The sequence below is a fragment of the Juglans microcarpa x Juglans regia genome, chromosome 2S, assembly GCF_004785595.1.
Source record: "Juglans microcarpa x Juglans regia isolate MS1-56 chromosome 2S, Jm3101_v1.0, whole genome shotgun sequence".
NCBI lineage: Eukaryota > Viridiplantae > Streptophyta > Magnoliopsida > Fagales > Juglandaceae > Juglans > Juglans microcarpa x Juglans regia.
In genome coordinates, this window is record NC_054597.1 from 29,715,729 (window position 1) to 29,734,862 (window position 19,134).

The following is a 19,134-nucleotide window of genomic DNA, read 5'->3' on the forward strand; positions in this document are numbered from 1 at the left end:
ACCTTTATACAATGATATAGTTAGGTTGGGGAATCCTATGGTATTTTAGTTTTTAGATGTGGAGTTTAAGATGCAACCTTGTTTTGTTTTGTTCGATTAAGTAGTTTAGTTCAATCAAAACTTTCATTTATGCTTTCCTCCACAACCTGCATTTAGCATCTCTACTTTTAACTTACCACTTGCATCCAAGGAGTAAGAACTAGTTATCGGAGCCCTACTCGGGTGAGAAATAGCACTAACAATTAGGTTTTGATATACCTAGTTTACTCAATCTGCTGGCGCTTATGGATAATCACTGCATAATTACATGCATTACCCACATTTTGCACAATCAACTCAATGTGTGGGTTTCTTTTTTAATTTTCTATTTTTACATTTCATATCTCAATTTTAAAATGGTCAGATCTTTATTGAATGATCAATTCGGACTCATATTTTACTTGCTATTTTTAGTGCAACACAGATTCACTATGTACTGCATTTGAATAGACATACACTAACATATTCAACACTCCTACGAGAAGTAGGACTTTTTTCACCCCTTTACAAACATTAACTTATGCATTGCATATGTATATAGTCATAGCATATCGAATTGCCATTATTGTATTTTAAAAGTTTCAGTAACATAGGATATGCACAACGATCTGAAAAAATCTATTTAATGTTTCCTTCCATAAATCCACATATTATAAATTTGTGTTTAAATACAGGTAAGGAAAAATATCAAGTAGTTTCTATCAAAAATAGATTTGAGATGTGCACTATCTCTACTTGTAGTCTTTTCTTTCTCTTTTTGTCTTCAAACTATGTTCTCTGGCACTTGTATTGAGATTAGTGATTTTGACCTCTTCTATAATTGTTGGTGTGACAAAGAATAACAAAATTCAAGGTCAGCATTAAAAGACTTCGTGGTAGTAGGTAGATATATAACACCATTGGAGTAGGTAACTGTATTAAGAGCATTTTATGACCAATTTAACTAGATCTTAGTTAATGTGCATAATTGCTAACCTACCATCTTTTCTATCTCCCTCTCTCAACATCTCTCTCTCTCTCTCTCTCTCTCTCTCTCTCTGTTTGTGTACATATATAAAAAAATGAGCACTAATTCATATGGTATCTAGCAAGTCCGCATGCTAATGAGAAGTTAGGTTATGGATATGAAGATCATACACACTTAAAGTAAAATCAAAACTAGCAAACTATTTTTCAATGTGGCTATCTCAATGTGATCACCACGGACTATTCTAGTGGTATTTTTTATCATTTATATTTATTACACCTAACTGGAAATCAGCTCCTTGTTACAAAAATATACATATATAATCATTTTTCATATCAACTAGCCTATAGAGTTGGGGAATACACACACCATAACCCTAGTTAGATATTAGCTAGGTGTGACTTGAAGCACGCATATTTTGTTCTAGCCTTACGTTTACATTCTTCTATTGATTCTTAAGATATCCTACACCGTATACTATATTCTTTGCAGTAGACATACAATATATAGCATGTTGATATTGGTCCTATATCAACATGATATCATCCAAATTAGAGGGGAGAGTCCAGGACAACAACTGCCATTAAGGTCTAGAGTGAACGTTTTCCATTTGGTTATCTAGGTTTTTTTTTTTTCTTAAAAAGATATAAGCTTAAGCAAGCAGAAATAACATATTTGAACCCCTATTTATAAAAGCAATGGGTAATATCATCATTCATCTTTACTTCAGTTTATCATTAGGACTATAAACCTGTGCATATGAACTATTTGTCATCAGGGCAATACTAAATACTCTTAATGATACCCAATCATAATGTACATAATTTGAATCTGTAAGGATCTCTTTCTGACTAGCACTATCACTGCAAAAATCCTAAATTTCATGCAGTATGTTTTCTATAATTGTGCCTTTCGTTATTTTGCTATTTGTTTTGAACTTTGTATATTCATCAATAGTCGTATACATTTCACACCTTCATTTGTGGCATCATATCTAAATGGACAAGACGTGGATGGATATTGAAGATAAATTTGTGTCTAACAAATATGCATCGTGGGTTAACCATTTCATGACTATGGCTTGAGAACATGCACTCGGAGGAGTTGACATTAGGTGTTCGTGTTGTAGATGCCGTAATATGTTCTTCCTACCAATAAATGTGGTCGATGAGCATTTATTTATCATAGGGATTGATCCTTCTTATAAGGCCTGGATATTCCACGGTTAGGATGAAGTATTGGATGTTAGTTCCTCAGATTATGGTGATGAGGCAAGCTTGAATGATGGCTACATTGATGTTATGGATGAGATGCTAGATGACATTCAGGCTAAAGCCTCTATGGACCACTCAGACAGCTTTCAAAGACCTACTCATGGTGTAATAGATGGGGGTCCAAGTGCCAACTTTGCTGAATTTTTAGAAGATGCACATCGTCCACTCTATCCATCGTGCCTAAATTTTTTGAAGCTATCGTTTATCGTAAAGTTACTTCATATCAAGACAGTTGGTGGTTGGGGTGTTAAATCCTTTAACATGGTTATTGAGTTGTTGAAAGATGCATTTCTTAATGCTCTTCTCCCTGACTCATACAATGAGGCATGCCACTTGGAATGTGGCCTTGGTTTTAATTACACCAAGATAGATGCTTGTTTGAATAATTGTGTTCTTTTTTGGAAGGAACATTATGATAAAGAGAAGTGCCCTAAATTCAACACTCCGAGGTGGGTGTTAAGCACGAATAAGCTAAAAAAAATTCCACACAAAGTGTTGAGATATTTTCCTTTCATCCCAAGGTTGCAAAGACTATTTGTGTCAAGTAAGACTGACGTGGTAATGAGGTGGCATGCTTGTGAACGGGTCAACGATGCTAACGTCATGAGGCATCCTGCAGATTCGATGGTCTGGCAAGATTTTGATTCCCAGCGTATGCTAATCTTTCTGGGTGAACCACAAAGGGAAAGATGGCATGCCCAACATGCAATGATGAGACAGATTCATTGTGGTTGGTCCATGGGCGAAAGTATTGTTACATGAGTTATCGTCCGTGGTTGTCAGCGAGGCACCGGTGGAGATCTAAAAAGGCTGATTTTAATGGTAATATGAATCATCAACATCCACCTATACATTTTTCAGGAGATGCTATCTTGGAATAGTTGAAAGAAGTGACAGATTTACAATTTGACAAAACTTGAAAGAAGAGGAAATGCACAACCAATGAGTTGAATTGGACAAAAATAAGTATATTTTTTGAGCTACCTTATTGGTTTTCCTTGGGTTTGAGACATGGCCTCGATGTCATGCATATTAAGAAGAATATATGCTATAGCATATTAGGCCCTTTGATGAATATCGATGGAAAAAGTAAGATTCCACCAATGCACGAAAGGATTTAGCCAACCTTGGCATACGAAAAGAATTACACTTACAGCATGATGGTGATTGTTATGAAATGAGGTTGGCATGTTACCAGTTAAATATACATGAGAAGATATATTTTTGCGAGTAGTTGGTAAATGTTAAGTTCCCTGAGGATTTTGCCTCAAACATTGCTTGATGTGTTAATGTTAGTGAATCAATGATCTTAGGCATGAAAAGTCATAATTGTCATATTTTCATGCAAAGATTGCTTCCAGATGTGATTGGTGGATACTTTATGAGTGATGTTCGACAAGCTTTGACTGAGTTAAGTACATTCTTCAAAAAATTGTGTGCATGGGCATTATGCATTGATGTCATACAGAGGCTACAAACTGACATCTCTATTCTTCTTTATAAACTGGAAATGATATTCACACCTATATTTTTTGATATAATAGTGCATCTCGCGATCCATTTGCCACACGAAACCTTGCTTGTGGGACCTGTACAATATAGATGGATGTATCATTTTGAAAGGTATCAAGGAAAGTTCAAGCGCTATGTCAAAAATAAAACCCGTCCAGAAGGCTCAATTGTCGAGGCCTATGTTCATGTGGAGTACCTTACATTTTGTTCAACTTATCTCCATGACATTGAGACAACTTTTAATAGAAGGAACAAAATGTGGATGTCGGTCAAGACCATCGAGAAGAAAGTTTGACTATTTTCTCCCAAAAGGTTTGGTCGATGGGTTCTTCCTTCACTAAAAGGTTGGATGATCCGTTTTTTGCAAAAGTGGAGTGGAACGTACTCAACAACTTTCCTAAGATTTAACACTACCTAGAGTAAGTACTATATTACTCTAAATAGAACTTCATACTCAACCTTCATCTTGTATACTTTTTTTAAAATAAATTCTACTATTTTACTCGTCTCTGTGTGTAGACAACACTATAACAAGATTAAAGAAGAGGACACTAACTACGTTGATCGTAGGCACCAAACTCAATTTTCCAACTAGTTCAAGAACCATGTAAGTCATGACATTTATTACATAACTGCTTAACAAGTTTTCTACACAAAATATATTTCATCTCCTGTACGTAAGATTCTTACGATTCTGTTCATTGAAAAATACAGATTCGAGAATTGCGCAACTCAAACCCGAGTGAAGTTACAGATAAAGTTTATGCTCTGGCATGCAGACCAAATCCATGGGTTGGGTCTTATAGTGGATGTATAATAAATGGAATTAGGTTTCACAAAAAGGACTGTGAACAACACCGACGCACACAAAATAGTGGGGTCATTGTTTCAAGAGTACATCAGTCGAACTCGGTTGATTTCTATGGTGTGTTGATAGATATTTTTGAATTACGCTACATGGGCTGGCATCTTGTATACTTGTTTAAATGTGATTGTTGGGACGTTGGTAATCCTAGATGAGGCATACGTGTAGGTGACCATGTTACAAGTGTGAATACATCTAGAAAATGGTTTTAGGATGAGCCTTTTGCCCTTGCTTGTCAATGCTCACAAGTTTTTTTTACTTAAAAGACCCAAGTTTGGTTGTAAATTGGAAAGTGGTACAAAATATAACCAACAGAAATGTTTATGACATTCCATCCATCCCAACGGCCCTAGACGATGGTGAGGCATATCAAGAGGAAGATGCTACCAACGATTATGGTCCAGTCAATCAAAGTGATAGTGGTTTGGTGAATCAATTGCATCGAGAGGATGAAAAACCAGTTGCAGTTAATGACTTAACTGCGGTACACGATGATGTTGGGAATGATATCGACCATACTTTTATTGACAACAACGTGGACGGTGACACTTTTGACGATAATCCCAATACTGACCATAATGAGGATGGTGATGAGGAAGATTTGCATTCGAGTTCAGAAACAAACTCTGCCTAAAGACAGATTCAATTCTAACTACTAGTTGAATTGCATAATTTAATTATCAGAAAATTGCTCTACTTTAATTATAGAACTCAATTTCCAGAATGTTGGTTTGTTTATTATGTAGGTATCAAAAAAATGTGTGAAAATGGCATGATTTGCATGTTTGAATATATTAGGTTCTCATGGTTATTAGCAATACATATATGTTGTACACCTCAACAGGTGATATTTTTAGAGACTACCTACTAACCATTAATAGTCAAACTTCCTTGCTATTTAGTCATACAGTGAATGGAAAAAGTTAATAGTCCTTGGAATGGTGAAAAAAACTGGATATGATGTGTGTGAAATATTCTTCAACCTTGGCCACCATGTATCTCTATTATGTGAATTGGAATACAAAGACTAGGGAAGATGAAACTAGGAACTAATGCTAAAAGATGGTAGAAAATGGCATTTAGAAGGAAAAATTTGACTGGTTATGATTGCATTCGAGTTATGGAAACATTAAGCTCTACTATGTACGTTTTTGGATTGCACTATATAGGAAACTGTCCTGATGCTTGTTGCCCTGATGTGTCAACAATTGATTTTTTCGCAGGTGTTGAAGATACCATCCATTTATGCATACTAAGTAGAAAAACATCTACTCCTTTCATTTTCATTTTCATGTCATCAACACATCTAATCTTTATGGACTTAGTTGGGTTGCCCCAATGCAGGTGCCCATCACCAAACAGTAGTCATCCTCTGTTATACTCAATTGGAAAATGACAAAATCTAAAATATGATAGAAATATCTATTTTTTCCATTTGATAAAGCATACCTGTGCATACTTGTGCTATGGAGCAATAATGTCAAAGCTATTCAGAAGAGTATGATTTCTGTCTAGAAAGGCTGGTTTTTTTTTTTTTTTCCCTTCTAGTTCATGTCATATTAATTTAAAATCATTAATATGAATGAAAAGTCATGAAATTAAAATTAAAAAAAAAAAAAAAAAAAAAAAACCATAAATGTGGAGATTTTTTTTTCTAAGAGCAAAAGTTGTAAGATTTCCTTGGAATGTTAAAGAACTTTCTCGTATAACATTGACCAACACTATAGAGCAGACTTAGTTTAATGTGAAAAAAATAGAAAATTAAAAAATAATAAACAATTCTTTTCGAGAAACTTTTCTTCTAACGTTTAATTAGTCAATTTTTCCTATTTAATGGCTGCCAAAGGTTCATTGTGTAATTTAGATTGATGTCAATTAAATGTAATAATCCTGTCAAGAGCTTCATGTATATAAAATAAACCCAATAAATGAAATTTAGAAATAGACAATGAAATTGGAGCTAAATAAAATGAAATAATGTAAATGCGATAAATGGGAACCTAGGGCCGTTAGTAGGCTTTAGTAACATTACAATTCTAACTATATTATAAATGGAGCAATTGTTACTATTGTATTAAGGCCAAAATAATTACCAATGGCCCAAAATTTCTTGCCCAAGTAGTATTCATGCAAAAACAAGTCTATTCATGACCAACCAAACTATGTTGCCCAAGTACTAACAAACCAAAACTCTACTGGAAATTGAGGCTGATAGCAAGGCGTGGTAAAGAGGGTTCATTTATGTGGGAAACTGAAGTCTTTTGGCTCCACTTTCAAAGAACAGTCTCTTCAGACAGCTGTATGAGGGTTGGTATACCTGCTGCTACCCATCTACCATGGTACAAGTGAATACATGGTTAGATTGATGGTTTGTTCCATTATTTCCTTCACCAAGTCTCAAAGACTGAGTTTCTCACTTTGCAATTGTAAAAACTGAGGATTATCTAAGAAACAACTGCTGATTAGGACTATAGCAACACCAAGTTCGACATATCTCAGCACTCGGTAGAGACCAGGATATTTACTAAACACCAAGAAACTCAATAAGTACTCCATTACCTTTAATCTCCACTGCTCAACAATGAGTTAATCAGATAATGTGTAATGATATTTGTAAAGGTCTCAAATAATATGGTTGGGTTAGCAAGAAACATAGTTGTTCAGCTTTACAAAATATGGGAATGGATTACGATTTTGAAAAAAAATCTCGTAAGTTTATTAAGCACTCTTAAAGTGTCGATGGTAGGACTATATGCATGTGAAATCTATTTTATTTTTAATCATTTAGTAGCTGGGCTCTCTAAAGCATTATCTAGCAGTATATTTGTTTTGAGCTTCAGCTAGTACTAGGGTTCTTGCTAATCAGAAGATCATGCACACTTTTATAAGCACTAACTACCAGGACTTCGTACTTAAATGTGCTTATTTGAAATTGTCAATTCACATTTGAGAAACATATTATACTGGGTATTTCAAGTAGGTATCTACACTTTGGGTAAAAGCTGGGTGGTATTGCTCATTTTTTAGACATTATTAGATACTTGGTAATATATAGTGCATACAGATAAGTATATTTATATATACTTATAAATGGATTGTTCTCTCGCTTGGTTAATCACTCTCTATAAGCTAATTTATGGTTGGTAACCCATATAGTTCATACTATTTTGTCCATTACTTGTATATAAAATCAAACTTGGGTTGTGGTTGGTTATATAATGGTGTAGCCTATGAGAGGAACCAAGAATTTACGAGGTAGGTGTGCTGGCAATCGCATAGCAGCTCGTGGTAGAGGAGCAGAAACACAGCCTCAAGCACACATTTTAAGAGACGAGACAATTTCATTTTCAGATGCCTCCACTCAAGGACCGAGTGAGATCCATGAGGAGGTGACAATTCCAACTAATGAGGCTTCAATGTCTAACATTGATGTCTTTGCAAGTATAAAGATTAATCCGCTTTACATGTGTTTTGGTTTGTTACTAGTAATATTATCTAGATCAGCAATTACTATCCATGTGTCAAACATATTATTATAATTGTGTGGTCTTCTTCTCTAGCTCCACCCGAAAAAAAAGTGGATAGGGACCAGCTAGAAGCATATAATTTGACTGCATTCACAAATTTGGCAAAATAGTAGTGGAAATTAAGGATGGCCAAAGAAGAGTATCAGGCCAGAATGTGACGATGTTTTCAACACACGTGACTTGGATTGTGAAACTTTATGCAGACATGCGACATGCAAGTTGGAGTCGTGTTGATAAACAAAACAAGGATGAGCTAACGGATCGTGTATGAGTAAGAATTGTGTCAAATAAAGCAAAAACTATTGAATCCAAGTATATTTACTTAACTTTATATAATCTGTCAATATTTTTAATAGGCTAATTTTGTATTAGATTGGACCAAAAGCAACCATCGAGAGATAGTGGCAATGACACTTGCTCAAAAATATAATGATTATCACTACCTACTGGACTACAAGTACCTTGAGTATGATACACATGAAGCTGCAATTTCTGGTGGGACAAACTTGGTGGACAAAGCCGTTTGGCAATGTTTGTGTGAGAGATGGGGGAGTGAAGAATTTAAGGTAACAACTTTCCTTAAACTATTTCTTTAAAGTTTATTAGCTGGTTTTTATTAGTTATTAAATGTTTTATCATTCCATACAATAATAATATTCAACAACCTATTTAAATTATAGAACCTATCAAGGCGGAACAAACATAATAGGTCCAATCAAAGGATAAATCACATGGGTGGCAGGAAGTCTTTTGTTAGGCTAATGGAGGAAAAGGTAAAAGCATAAACGCATACTTATTTTTGTGTTTAATTTCTAACTCATATAAAAGAATGTACTAACAAGGTTTGTTAATTCATTGAAGTGGGAACAAGCTTCGAATTATGTTACTTTTTATAAAGAGGTGCATTGGTCTACAAAGAAGGGGGGATTTGTCGCTGAAGCTACTGAGCAGAATTACCTGAGTGAATTCAGTTTGGACAGTTTACTTTTTGCTGAAATATATAGAGATTAATCTATTTTAATGCCTAAAACTGATATGCTTATATTCTAATGTAGAATATTATGATTAAGTTGTTGAATGAGATGCCACCAGAAGATGCAGGGGATGATAATGCAAATGCAAATGCTGTGTTCAATGAGGTTTTGGGATCTCGATCGGGTTATGTTAGATGGTTAGGCCATTTAGTTCTACCTGAACCATCTGAACCATTGATGTCCAATAGGGAGTTTATACGACTTAAGGAGGAGAATGAGAAGAACAAGGTTGAGGCAGAGGTCTTCAAGAGGAAAATTGAGTCGTTTATGAGTGATATTTAAAAAATGCAGGCTTGTTTTGATGAATTTGACAGGCTAAATAGCCATGTTACAGAATTGGAGCCACAAAGGGTGTCTCAACAGGAGACTCCAGGAGATGCATAGCCATCCTCAAATAATGGGGATGTGGGGAGTTTTTTGAAATTGTTGAGCTTTTTTGAACTTGTTGGAGTACAAGTAAAATCTGGGTGCATCCTTTTGTTTAGCATGTTAGGATGGGTGTTTTGTTGGGACTTGGTTGGAAGTGGGGAATTATGCCAGGAAAAAGATTTAAGTAAAGAGCATGTATCCTTTTGATTGTAGGCCCATGGAAAGATAGGATTTACAAAGGCGTCATGCATGGGTTATCATGGTACAGGTATGATATTTTCCCTAATGCTCTCAATTTTTTAATGTCTTTTCCCTAAAATTGCACACTGTTATTTTACTTGCATTTTCTAGACTAGAAAATGTTAGATAACTACATGATCTTTGTAGATTAATTGAATTGTAGTTCATAAATCAAGTTCATAACTTTTACATGGAAAGTATATAAATTGCTCTTCCAGTTGAATGATGGTCATTCAATACTAAAATGTTAAAGTGATAGTGGCTTGACTATGAATCAAGGGCACCATAACTAGTAATAGAGTGTTGATGAGATTTATTTGAAACATATATGGACTTTTCACAAACTCTGGGAAGAGTGTGAAAAGTCAGTCTAATATGCAAGAGATTGTCAAATAGGTGGGTGAAGCTTGAATGATTTGCATTAGATGTTACACTGTTATAAACTTAGGTAACTGGAATAGTCATAGACTAATATGCACTACTTTTAAATTTCTCTATCAATGTTAGTGTTAATTTTTCATAAGCACACACTATGCACAACAATTGGTGATTTTACACATTGCACCTCCTCTGTTTTGAAGTTACATTATTATCAAGGAGATAAAATTTAGTTGTTGGGCTATTTGTGGGTATCAAGACATGCATGGTTAATGATGAAAAATTTGGAACAAGTGTCACTTATATGGTCTGGTTGTGAGTCTAGAATTGGGGACCTTTTACATGTACACTGATATTTGACAATTTTTATCCAATATTGCAGCTATCGGTTATAGGGACTATAGATCCCATATTATAAAATTCGAGTGCCTGAGCAAAACAAAGAACCAAGAATCCAAGCCTCCAATGCATGTTTTATATAAATATGTGCATGTTGGTGACATGCAATGAAACGATGTGGCATTTTAACATATACATGTACGCTGATCCAGCTCCCCTTTCTATTATTACATTTTGGGTATAATTTTAGATTTATGCTGGTCACTTCTGGTTAAAACTACATTGACTTGTTAGGCATGAAGTTTACAGCTCAAGGCAGATTTTATGGACATGCATGTGGTTTAGTTTAAAATCTGCTTTTATCCCCTATTATGCAATGTGGAAACACAAAAAGCAAATCAATTACAAGTACTGCATATAATTTAATGGATGTAAGCCGTGACAATTGTAAAAAAAATAATAATAATTTAATATATTTTTTTCCGGTATGTTAAGCATGTCTAAAAAAATGATCTATTTGTATAAACTAGAAGGACATATCTGACGATTGTGTTCATGTCAAAAATAATTATTTCTGGTGAATTTTTTTTATCGGTGTTGTGTGTTTCTGAAGGACCTATATATGCCATAACTCCATAAATCTCGCAAATACAAACCGCGAGAAACACATTATTTCTGACGACACAATTTGGTTACAAATAAAATAAGGCTAATTCTGGCATAGAAATTATGGACAGAAATCCTATATGGGAAATACATTTCCTGCAAGTCACTATCACCAGAAATATGTATATTTGATCCAAATAATTCACAGGAATTACCCATTTGCTGTTGTATATTATGGACAAAAATACTCAATTCCGGTGAGAGATGTCACCATAATAACTTTTTCCTGGTGAAGAGACCACCTGCTGGGCCACATTTTTCCAGTAAAATGTACACTTTATCTGAGGATTTGGTCATGCCAGAAAAGATACTTTTTCATACAGAAATTGAGATCGCAAGAACTAGTAGTATGTTGGGCCAGTTATTTCTGACGATATTGCTACGACTAGAAAATGCCAGAGAAAGACATTTGTGGCATTATATGTGGGTAATATGGACAAATATGATCACAGGAAAAGCCACTTTCTGTTGTGATCACATGGTAAGAGGTCAAGAGAACAATACATGAAGTGCTATGCAATGAGGGTAGTTTGTTCATTGCCTAAAATCCTTTGATATTAGAAAAATGAAGATTAGAATCCCACTATGAGATGTCAGAAAACATAAAAAGTGTAAACCAAGACTAATATAGTCTAAGAAGGCAACTTAAAACATCCAGTAAAAAAAAGTCTAAACCTGGCATGATCTCGCTATTTGGAAACAACTTCTGCAGCATGGCCTCTCTTTCTACAAAAGAAATCCTCATGAATGAGAGAATCATTGATCCCAACCTCTTCAACAAAGACTCGAACAGCTTATATTGCTCTCTTTCCCATCATCTTTGCCTTCAATGACAAGTCAAAAGATTTTTTTTTTTATAAGTAATCAATAATATTATTAATAGAAATAGGCAAAACCCGAGTACACAAGATGGTATACAAGAAATAAGACCTATCTAGGTCGAAGTAATAGAAGCTAGAAAGTCATGAAAATTCATGTCATTAAAATCTAAAGCTATGGCCCATAGAAATAAAGTACGAAAAAAAGAGAACTAAGTTCCTCTAGTGACCGCTCCTTGTTTTCGAAAGTCCGATTGTTGCGTTCTTGCCATATACATCACATAATATATATCGAGATCATCTTCCACACCGCCTTGATTTGTGGGACTCCTCTCGAAAGTGTCCAACTAGCCAATAGATCAACTACAGTTGCAGGCATGAGAAATGATAACTTTACTCGGCTAAACACTTCAACCCCCAAGGCTCTAGTTGTCTCACAATGTAACAAAAGGTGTCCCACTGTCTCGCCAGATCTCTTGCACATGCAGCACCAATCTAGAATAACTATCATGCGCTTCCTCAGGTTGTCGGTAGTAAGGATCTTCCCCAAAATTGTTGTCCATGTAAAGAAAACCACATTTGGAGGCACCTTATTCCTCCAAATTCTCCTCCATTGGAACTAAGAATTTGATGCTTGGGTAAGGGCCTTATAGAACGATCAAACTGAAAAAATACCCTTACCCGCCGGAGTCCACCACATAGGCTGAAAAAAGCTTCAAAGCTGTCTACTTCCCAATCTTGCACCACTTTACTAAACGTGACATTCCACTGCACTTGGTCCCCTGATCGAAGCATAAGGTCCTCTACTGAAGCTTCTTGATTACGGGCCACTCGGAAAATAGCTGGGAAAGCATCCTTGAGGGCCTCATTCCCGCACCATATGTCCCTCCAAGACTTAATTCTAAACCCTCCTAACATCAACTTAGAATTGCTATTATAAAACCCCCACCCGCGCCTAATGCTTTTCAAAACCCCCACACCATTGGCCCTATTTACCTCATCAGTGCACTAGCCACCCCATAATCTTCCATATTTGCAATCAATCACCAGTTTTCAAAGAGCTTCTAGTTCCATGTTATAGCTCCACAGCCACTTCCCAAGTAAGGCTTGATTGAATATTCTCAATTTTTTTATACCCAAACCTCATGACGAGACTGATTTGCACACCTTATCCCAGCTAAGCAAGTGAAATTTGAATTCATCTCCTATCTCGATACAGTTTATCAATCCTAGCCGCTACATGGACAAGCAAGTGAAACAAGGATAAGTAATACGTAGGTAATTTAGAAAGGGTACTCTTAATGAGAGTCAAACTGCCACTCTTCAACAAATACAATCTCTTCCACCCAGCTAATTTTCTTCCTATCTTCTCAATAACTGAATCCCAAATGGAGAAGGCCCTTGCAACAGCTCCCGAAGGCAATCCAAAATAGGTAATAAGAAGAGACACTACCTTACACTCAAGTACACTAGCTAGCTGCCGAGTATTACTCACTTTCCCCGCTAGCACTAACTCTGACTTGTCGAAATTCACTTTCAAGCCTGACACTATTTCAAAACATAATAACAAAGCCTCCACTGCTCTCAACTGGTTTCGATCCACCTCACAGAATAGGAGTGTCATCGGCTAAGAGTAGATGAGACAAAGTAATACTGCCCCTATTGGGGTCACCAATCAGAAATCCAACCACAAACCCATGCATAGCCACCATCGATATTATCCTACTCAAGGCCTCCATAATGATAACAAATAGAAGTGGGGACATACGATCTCCTTGCCTTAGACCCCGAGAGCTGTTGTAGAAACTGGTAGGACAATCATTAATAAAGACTTAGTATTTTGCTGTTAAGATGCACCAACTACTCCAAGTATGCCATCTAACTCCAAAGTGGCATCTTCCTAACAAATATAGGAGAAAATCCCAATTTACATGGTCGTATGCCTTCTCCAAGTCTAGTTTTTAACTAATCCTTGTGGAGCTAGCCTTTAATCTGCTCTCCAGGCCCTCATTCGCTATAAGAACTGAATCAAGAATTTGTCTCCCCCTAACAAACGCATTTTGTGGCTTCCAAATGATCTTGCCCAAAATCTCCCCTAATCTATTGGCAAGTATCTTCGAGATAATTTTATACACCCCATTCACAAGACTAATGGGTTGAAATCCTTAACCTCCGACGCTCCAATCTTCTTCGGGATCAGTGTAATAAAAGTAGCATTAAGGCTTTTCTCAAGTTTCCCAACCAAGAATATTTTATGAAATATGCTTATAATGTCATCTTTCACCACCTCCTAGCATGATTGGAAAAAGTACATCGAGAAACCATCTAGACCTGGGACGTTATCTTTACCCATACGTTTCACTACATCATACACTTCCTCGTCTTCAAAAGGCCTCTCCAACCAAGACGTTGTTTGAGGCTCAGTAGTATCAAAATCAAGCCCATCCAGCTTTGGCCTCCATCCCTCACGTTCTGTAAGTAGTTGATCATAGAAATCTACTACATGGTACCAAATCAAAGAGGTCTCTTTGCATTCCATACCATTAATATTCAACATTTCAAGGGTATTATTTCTTCTATGAAAGTTAATCACTCTATGGAAGAACTTAGTACTCCGGTCCCCTTCTTTCAATCATAATGCTCTCGACTTCTGGCACCAAGAAATCTCCTCCAAAGATAATACTCTTTCCAATTCTGAAACCAACTCTGCCTTTCGTGTTGCCTCTTCTAGAGAAAGGATTCTAGCCTTAATAATCCTCTCAAGTTGTTGCAGCTCCTCCGCCATACATTTATTTCGCTCCCCTAAATCTTCAAAGGACTGAGAATGAGGGGTTACCTGCCTAACCTTATACACAAAAGCTTTGCTTTTCAGCCACATGTTTTCGAACTTAAAGTATCGGTGCCCACTTTGAATGCCACCACAATCAAACAAGATAGGAAAATGATCCGATCAAAGACGTTGCGGTCGCTTTTGGCACACCTTCGGGTAGTGCACCTCCCACTTTGGGGAGATTAAAAATATGTCCATCCGAGACCATGTCTGATTAGACCAAGTAAAAGAGCCCCCGAAGAGAGGAATGTCCAACAGGTTTAAGTCAAAAATACAATCTGAAAACTCTATCATTGCGGGCGCGTCATACTGTCTCCAAATCGTTCACTAAGGAATCTGATGACGTTGAAATCCCCTCCTATACACCATGGAAGCTCCCACCAGCTATGTAACCTAGCAAGTTCCTCCCATAAGAATCTTTTATCATTGTCTACATTTGGGCCATATCAACCTGCAAAGGCCCATACAAAATCATCTGCCACATTCTTAAACGAACATGCCACAGTATACTCCCCTACAAACTCCTCCAATTTCTCCACAGCTCATTTATCCCACATCACTAGGATCCCACCTGAAGCCCCATTAGATGCAAGATAAGCCCAATCCGGATAAGTACAAGTCCAAACACTTTGAATTATCCTCCTAGAAACACATTTTAGCTCGGTTTCTTGTAAATATATTATGTCTGCCTTATTCGAAGAAACAAGTATAATTTCCTTAAATTCAATATAATACTTCTCAGTGTTTGCGACAATATATAAATCAAATGTCAGTTTCTTTCCAAAAAAATTCGGCATCAACCATTAGGCACCAACCCATTGATGCCATTTCAATCATAGAAACAACAAAGATAAGTTGCTATCGCAAGAATGCCAAATTATAGTTCAAGGTTGGTTCTCAAATATTAGAGTTTCACTAACATAATAGTTCAACTCATAAGGACAATTTCGGGCCAAACAAAGAAAAATAATGACTATATAAGGCTCATATTTGAAAGAATCTAGTCAATTTCAACAAACATCCACCAGTGCAAAAGCTCCTTAGGTGCAAGTACGATATCTCTTTTGTAAACATTAAAGAATGTGACAAAAAGGGGTATACACAATTTTCAATCAACCATATGATAAGTTTGAACTATATTTTTGTGTTTTTCAGGACAAGACAACCTCAGGGAAGGACCAAAATGGCAGCTAGTCACCTTATTCACATCATTAACAAGGATTACAGCACATGTAAGGAAGACCCACAATCTTACAAATAAACACAATTTATAAGCACTAAACAATGCCACTAACTACCAAAGGATTTAGGAGAAGACATTTACTTTTTGGAACAAAAGGGAAGGATATTTACTTTTTGGATATATTATGGATTAAGAACCAACTCCAATTCACAGAGTAGCTAATCTCCACAACAAAATGAACCGCATGACCAGAAAAATAAAGACATTTAACAAGACAACCCAGCTTTTTCATATGATTAGAAAAATACCCAAAGTAAATAGGTTCCAATTAAACATATATATAGTGTGCAAGCGTTCAAACCAGATGCAAGTTGAGCAGATGCAAAGAAAAAAATTTAGAAATATAATTATAGTCAGTATTCGCACTTATCTAAGAACTAACAAAAGGAAATAACATAAAGCCCAAAAATATCACAACCCAAATAATAGAAATAAAAGTCTAAAATTGAATAATATGACCTTAAAAGTCGTTGGCTGAGTTGTCCTCCGAACCAAAACACATGTAAATATAAATCCCAAAAATCTAAAGCTAGGCAAGGTTGACCGTCTAGACGAGGAGGCAACGACGCGGTAGTGAGCAGGGAGTTCGATGCAAGGGGGTTTCGCAATGGTGAGAGTGGCGCCAGGTTCTAAATGGTTTCTCGGAGGTGGAGCCCTAAGAGAGAGAGAAATAGAGAACGAGAGAGAGAATGAAATTGAAAGCGAAAAAAGAAAGGGAAATACATATGGATTAAGGAACAAGTGCATCTAGCAAATTTTTCTCTAAATTTTAGCTAAATATAATCTCTCTTTTTAAGTTTTTTTAAATTTTATTCATCTTCTAAAAATCTCATACATCTCACATCCTATTTTTTCTCTATTCTATTAAAAGAATCTTTCTTTATTTTTTTTTTATTATTTTTTTCTCTCACTTCCCTTTACAATCTTAACTACTCAGTATTTTATCTTTTTTCTTATGTTTTGAAATATTACTCTCTAGCAAATATTTTAAACGAAAATTTAATTTGTTTTTTTTTTGTGGGTAAGACAATATTTGTTAAATTATTACGTTTTTAAGAAATAAATCACGAAAAACAATTATTGTCCTTAGGATTGGGTATTAAAGACCAATGAGGCAAGTTATGTGACTTGTGAATCATGATGCGACTCTGCCTAAAAAAAAAGTATTATAACTTGACAATGGATTCAAGCAATATTCGTTGGAATTTTCATCACTTTGAAAAAAATGTGGCTTTTGTTTGAAGGCATTATTTTTTCTTTTCATTTATCACCTTTTAATTATTAGCTTGTGACTTGCCCAGGGGGTTGAAGTTAACAAACTGGGCAACTCATTCTTTTTAGATTTGCAGTTATTTTTTTTTATTATATAGTTGAATTTATCTTCGAATTGTGTAGGTGTAGATGAAATAATTCTCAACTTTCCTAGTCTCCTCTTTTCTCTCTAGAAAAGGTGGAGAGAGAGTGCTCGAGGAATGTCTTGAGTTTGTTATAACGGTTACTTGAAGGTTTTCATGGTGGCCTGCGCCGTTGCTAGAGACGATTGGAGGTGATCATGGGTGGTTCTGAGGGTGGTTTGCGGCTATAGTAAGGAAATAATGGAGGACCTAGAGGAACAGTAGGAATTCCACAAGGTTACTGAGGAAGAGAACACAGATAATGTAATTAATCTAGAGCATTTGGCCAGCTTCTTTACGAAGAGGGAGAAGTGCTTGGTGGGTAAGTTGATTTCAGAAAGAAAGGCAAACAAGGAAATCATCATTTCTACTCTTACAAAGATCTGGAGGCTTTAGGGATCTTTTGATTTCCTTGAGATAAGTCACAACTTGTTTGTTATTTCGTTTGAATTTTTGGATGATAAGCAGAAGATCTTAAAGGGTAGGCCGTGGCTGTTTGATAATCATCTCTTTGTACTAAATCCGTTTGATGGTATTATCCCACCTCAAAAGCTTGAGTTTGATCATGAAAGATCCTGGGCAGATTGCATAATCTGCCACTAGATTGTATGAACGGGAAGATTGGGAAGTAGATCGGGGAATCATTGGGCTCTGTCGTGGAGGTGGAGACGAAAGGTGATGGTACATCTTGGGGTAGTTTCCTTAGGGTTTGTATCATCTTGGACCTAGGAAAGCTATGGCGAGGGGAAGGACTGGCCAACCTCTTTCGGTGTCGAATATGGGTTCCACTGACTTATGAAAAACTGCCTAAATTGTGTTTTCGGTGTGGAAGAATTAAGCACGGTGTTGTTGGGTGCCAATGGGGTGTTGAGGAGGGAGGTAAGATGCAGTATGGGAGTTGGCTAGGAGCACAGATTAGTCCTAAAGGAAGGGGGAGTTTAAGAGTAGTTCTTACAATTCGCACCAAGAAAGGTATGGTGAATAAGGGAGAACTGTTGGAGAGAAGGGCTAAACAATCCAGGGAGGGATCTGAGAAGGGGTTAGAAGAAGGTGGGGAGTGGTTGTGCATTTTGGGGGGCCAAGTGCTTGCTGAAAGCTCTATATGGGGGGGGGGGGGGGGGGGGGGGGGGGGGGGGGGGGGGTAGTAAGAAGGTTGGTAGCCCCACTTTGCAAGTGGAACAATTGTTTGAGGTTGCTGTGGTAGATTTCGTTGTGACAGTTGTGGTTGATTACATTTGAAAATTGTTAATTTTTCATTTCACCATGTTAGTGCTAGTATATGCTGTTTGGAGATGATGATTCCTTGACAATTTTCTGGCTTCTATGGTCATCCTGAGACAAGTAAAAGAAGGGAGTCATGGAGTTTACTGTCTTTATTAAACCCTAATAACAAGCCCTGGTGTGTTATGGGGGATTTTAATTAAGTAATTTCTCAGGCTGAAAAGGTGGGAGGTAAACCGAGAGGTAAGGCTCAAATGGATGGCTTTAGGCAGGCTTTGGTGTCTAATGGCCTCTCTTATATAGGTTGGACAGGTTGCCAATACACATGAAGCAATAAACACTTAGATAATTCCTTCACAAAGGAAAGATTGGATCGAGTTATGGCTAGTGGGAGGTGGACTGATATGTTTAGAGACAA

At 36.4% G+C, this 19,134-nt stretch overlaps 2 long non-coding RNA genes across 2 annotated transcripts; both read left to right on the forward strand.

The window, feature by feature from the left end:
- Window positions 1-1,484: 1,484 nt before the first annotated feature.
- On the forward strand, window positions 1,485-10,429 carry LOC121251637. The gene is made up of 3 exons (XR_005938071.1): window positions 1,485-1,497; window positions 4,826-4,833; window positions 10,046-10,429. It is a non-coding gene; the product is annotated as an uncharacterized LOC121251637 (long non-coding RNA).
- Window positions 7,343-9,097, forward strand: LOC121251636. The gene is made up of 5 exons (XR_005938070.1): window positions 7,343-8,098; window positions 8,218-8,455; window positions 8,541-8,750; window positions 8,865-8,957; window positions 9,046-9,097. It is a non-coding gene; the product is annotated as an uncharacterized LOC121251636 (long non-coding RNA).
- Window positions 10,430-19,134: the final 8,705 nt, after the last annotated feature.